This window comes from Carlito syrichta, unplaced genomic scaffold (assembly GCF_000164805.1).
Source record: "Carlito syrichta isolate Samal-C Ts95f unplaced genomic scaffold, Tarsius_syrichta-2.0.1 Scaffold143099, whole genome shotgun sequence".
In the NCBI taxonomy this organism is placed as follows: Eukaryota; Metazoa; Chordata; class Mammalia; order Primates; family Tarsiidae; genus Carlito; species Carlito syrichta.
The window spans coordinates 19,209-24,658 of NW_007087195.1; positions in this window are offsets into that span (position 1 = coordinate 19,209).

Genomic DNA, 5,450 nt, shown 5'->3' on the forward strand with positions numbered 1-5,450 from the left:
TTGGAAGGCTGAGACGGAAGGATCGCCGGAGCCCACCAGGTCGAGGCTGCAGTGGCCGGGAGTGGCCACTGCACTCCAGTCTGGGCAACAGAGTGAGACTCCAACTCAAAAAAACAAAAAACAACAAAAAAAATATATATAGGGATATTCCCACATCACACAAGTGCTGTGAGAATGCCTACCTCGGTGCCTTGCACATAGTAGGTGCTCTGTAAATTGCCTTCATTTCCTTTTTTTTTTTTTGAGTTGGAGTCTCACTCTGTCACCCAGACTGGAGTGCAGTGGCCGCTCCCAGCCACCGCAGCCTCAACCTGCTGGACTCCAGCGATCCTTCCACCTCAGCCTTCCGAGTAGCCGCAATTACAGGCATGTGCTACCACGCCCGACTGATTTTTTGATTTATTGTAGAGATGAGGTCTTGCTGCCCAGGCAGGTCTCGAACCCACGGGCTCAGGCAATCCACTCACCTCAACCTCCCAAAGGTGCCGGATTACAGGCTGAGCCACCGAGCCCGGCTTGCCTTCATTTCTTAATCCTCTTATTACTGGTAAGTGTCTTATTAAGGTATCGGAAGAATGAGAATACAGTAGAAGGGAGGAACTAGAAAAGCAAAGTGATAGGAGGCCAAAGGCAAAGCTAACTCAGTAACTTCCGTCTCTCCAAGGACTTTGCCTCTAAATGCCTAGTATTAGCCTGGAATTGACCCACGGGAACACCAGTGCTCAGGGAGGGTCTGAATTTCTCCTTCTGGGCAAGTTGGTTCTTCACGCTCCAAATGTAAGTGGGTTCTTTGGCCTTCAGCCTAAACTGTGCACTAAAGTTTGTTCTGAGTTGAATTCTGTGGCATTTAGAAATTTTTTTTTTTTTTTTTAGATTCGGGGTCTCACTCTATCATCCAGGCTGGAGTACAGTGGTTGTGATTGTAGCTCACAGAAACCTTGAAGTCCTGGGCTCAAGGGATCCTCCCACCTCAGCCTTCCAAGTAGCTGGGACTACAGGCGCGTGCTACCACACCTGGCTGATTTTTAAATTTTTTGTAGAGAAAAGGAACTCTCTGTGTAGTCCAGGTTTTCTTGAATTCCTGGTTTCAAGTGATCCTCCAGCCTTGGCCCCCTGAGTCATTGGGATTACAAGCATGAGCTATTGTGCCCGGCTATAGAAACGTTTTTAAATGATACACAGGAAATTGATGAGAAAGAACATTCTGGGAAACAACCCTCATGCTGAATTTAACAGGGTAGCTTAATCTTCAAACGGAAATTGAACAGTTTCAAATAGCAAAACTACTGCCATTGGTTCAGAAAAACTGGTCGAAACAATTCACTTTCCCACATTTCATTCATTCAAAGGCAACCTGATTGTGTAACTTCCCAAGCACCAGGCTTCACCTCTAATATTCAGGCCCCTCTGACTTTCTTCTGTAGGTGAATTCATCACGCCCTTTTCACCCTGAGAACATTCCTATTCCTTAAGATCAGGATGTTGACAACTCCCAGAAGACCCGAAGACTAGACTACTGGGGTGAAGAAGGAAGTCCCTAGAATATTTTGAAGATTTTTCCAGGAATAAAAGTCATAATGTTAATTTCTTTTGCAGGGGGGTAGGAATCTCACTCTGTCACCCAGGCTGGAGTGCAGTAACATGCTCACGGCCACCACACCCTCGACTTGCTGGGCTCGGGTGATCCTTCTGCCTTAGACTTCTGAGTAGCTGGAACCACAGGTGCACGCCACCATGCCCAGCTGGTCTGTAAATTATTGTAGAGACACGGTCTCGCCAAGTTACCCAGGCTGGTGTAGAACCCCTAGACTCAGGCAATCCTTTCGCTTCTGCCTCCCAAAGTGCTGGGAACACAGGGCACCACCAGGACAGTGGCATGATTTCTGGCCTGAAGCCATGGATGAATTTCCTTATCCACAACCCCTGGATCCCAACATTGTACCAAAATTGTCCATACATGTACATTTTTTTTTGAGTCAGGGTCTCACTCTGCTGCCCAGGCTTTAGTACAGTGGCACAACTATGGCTCAACACAGACCTCCTGGGCTCAGGCAATCCTTCTGCTTCAGCCTCCCAAGTATCTGGAAATACAGGCATGCGCCACTACTCCCAGCTTATTTTTCTGATTTTTTTTATAGAGACAAAGTCTCGCTAAGCAGCCTAGGCTGGTCTCGAATTCCTGGGCTCACCTTGGCTTTCCAAAGTGCCAGGATTACAGGCATGAGCCATTGAGCCAGGCCTACATGTGCATTTTTATGCAATGAGAAATCATAACCTTCACTAACCACTCAAAAGAGTTCAGTGATTCGAGAAAGGTTAAGTAAGCTAGAAAGAGATAAGAAAGCCTGGTGCCGAGTACCGATGCCCATATCTGTATTTCATAAATCTACCACCACTGCTGTTTACCCTCACCCACTCACCCTGACCCAGACCCCGACCCCGACCCAGAAGAAAAAGGCCCCAAATCAGCCCTTCAGGTCACTTCCTGAATAAGCGATGGCTTGGAAAAAAAATCTTTAATGGAATCTGTGCTCAAATAAAATGTTACAACAAAAATATACAGAATGTACACAATACAAAAATACTTAGAAACCAACATTGCAGTTTGTGTTTTGTTTTTTCCACCTACTCAAGTCCTCAGAAGGGCAGTTCACTGTTGGGCACTGTTTTTAAGGCAGAGGAGATCTGGTGCTTTCCAGCCAGCACTGGGAGCAACATGAATGATGCCATGAAAGGGCTTCCATTGCACTTGGAGACTCTGCATTATGGATTTGCAAATTAAATTGGACGCTGGGGGAAGATCCCGCTTGGTGAGTGAGGTTCCCCTAATCCTCTGGGCAAGAATGGTTCTCATGGAAATTGAGAGTCCTATTAGCTGGAAAAGAACCTCATTAGGGAGGTTTTTCTAATTAAAAAAGGAATGATGAATGGTGTCATTAAAGGAAAATTTCTCCTTTGAAGGTTTGTTTTCTCTTCCCCAGTTTCTATGATTCTTCTAATGAGCGCAATGAGTCTACGGCTGCTGTTTGGGGATTCCCCAGCTTTCAATTTCTGTATCCTGTGGATAGAAGGCCCGCCTCCACCAGTCTGAAGATTCCTGCCACCCTCCTGGCTGGAAGCCAGCTTGGACAAGGAAGGAGGGCAGGAGTGGAGAGCCTGACCAGTCTTGGTGATGGAAAAGGAACCCGCTGAGGAGAAAGCCAGACTCCAAAAAAGTAAACCTTTCTGACCAGATAGCTGTCTCCTGGCCCTGGGTATAGGCCTGGGTCATGTGAAGTGACTCTGTTGACCCCACTCTGTGGCCCTGCTTGAAGAGGGTGGTGGAGGTGGTGTGCTGACAGGAAGTGGCTGGGGCTAGTGGCGTGAGGTGTTAAGTCTGGAAGACAGCCTTAGCAAGGTGGCAAATGCGATTTTGCCTCAGATAGTCCTTTTCTCAGCAACAATTTTCCATCCAAAGCCCTGAGGGAACTGGGTACTTCTCTGAGGGCTTTCTAGAGTCTTACACTTCATTGCCTTCTCACCCCAAGAGAGGAAGACCTCTCAAAGACTGGGCCAGACAAAGACAGGGTTATACTCTGCTGGCTCCATCCACATCCCAAGAGCCCCAGATGCCAGGACAAGAATCTAGAGGGGAGTCTCTGTCTCTACAGGAAGGGAGAACACTGCACAGGCATAGCCGTGGCTGCAGCCAGGGCAGAGGCAGCAAGGTGCTAGCTCCTTCTCCATCCGTACCCACATCTTCCCAGCCCCCAGCTCCAAGGTCTCAGAGCCTCCTCTCCTAAAAAGCTGGCTCTTCCAACTGCATCACTCACTAGGACAGAGAAGGGCAGGCAGAGCACAGCAAGATGCCCTGGGCTTATGCAACCCTGCCAGAGGTGTGGCCTCAGGCTGCCAGTCCTCAGCACAGCATTGGCACAAGGGAAGCAGGACCTTAGGAGCCATATGTGGGAAGCTGGGCAATCTGTTTAGCACTGGGCAAAGATGGGAAGGGCTTGGCCTAGCCCCAAGGTGAGTGGTGTGTCCCTGGGTAGGAAGACCCTATTTACATGTAGTCACTGGGACAGAAAGAGCCCAAATGCCTAGCCTGGCTGACTCTGGACTCTGCCTGGGCACGAGGCTGGTGGAGGACAGTTGCCACACTCCTGTCCTTGTTCTTGCACAGACCCAGCCCGTCTGCCTCTCAGGCCTGGGGTTCTTTGTCCTTCTAAGCTATCAGGAGCTGGGAGTTCAAAGAGGAATAACACACATTGTCAAAGGTCATCCTCCTCACACTCTCCACTCGGGGTCTGCATCAGCTTCTGCTAGGGGGTTATTTCTATGACTTTGTTTTCCTATCTGTGAAATGGGTGGGGTGGACTTGATGGTCATCTCCAAGTTTTTGAGTTGGAGTCTCACTCTGTCGTCCAGGTTGGAGTGCAGTGGCATGAGCATGGCTATCGTAGCCTTGACCTGCTGGGCTCAGGCAATCCTTCCGCCTCAGCCTTCCAAATAGCTGGAACCACAGGCATGTGCCACCATGCCCAGCTAATTTTCGATTTATTGTAGAGGCAAGGTCTTACCAAGTTGCCCAGGCTGGTCTTGAACCTCTGGGCTCAGGCAATCCTCTCACCTCCATCTCCCAAAGTGCTGGGATTACAGGCATGAGCCACTGCGCCCAGTTGTTCTCTCATTTCCAAGCCTCCGAGTCTACTGGCTGCTGTCACCTCTGACACGCACCCAACAAGTTTTCCACCTAAACTAAAATTCCTCTTACTGAGCCTCCAGTCCCCCCAGCTCAAATGGACACATGGCCTCAATATTCCTACCCCAGCTTCTCTTGCACTCCTCAAAACTCCTTCTCTCCTAAGGGAAACAGAACAGAACACTTTTGGCTATGAAGGCCATCCCATAGGGAAAGAGGGACAGAACCTGGCAAAGGTGAGGAAAACCTCAGCATCCCAAGGGTCTTTGGAATGGCCCCAAGATGTCTCTCCAGTATTGACATTTGTCCCGATGGACAGTGATGCTCAGGGAGGTGCCTGGAATGGACAGGAGATGGGAAAGAAAGGGGCAAACTTTGCTAAAAGCAAGGACCCTCAGCCACTACGGCACACCACATTCTCCCATCCCTTGGCAACTTCTTCTCTCTCATGACCTCCCCCACGCAGCCCACCGCCCCCATCCTGCTTCCTCTGCAGGTTCTGACTTGCCTCACATTGTCTTTTCCATCACACACACACACACACACACACACACACATACAAACACACACACACACACACACACACACACATCAAAACAATCCTTCCAAAACCAAAGGAGAGGCAGAGTAGGGTCAGGGCAGTGGAAGGAAAGATAAACACCCCCAAACAAGGCAGGGCATGGAGGCTAGGGTCCTGGTGTGAGATGTCAACATTCAGGAAGACAAGGAAGGAGGAGTTCAAAGTTAGTCATGGGTCTTCTTCTCTAGG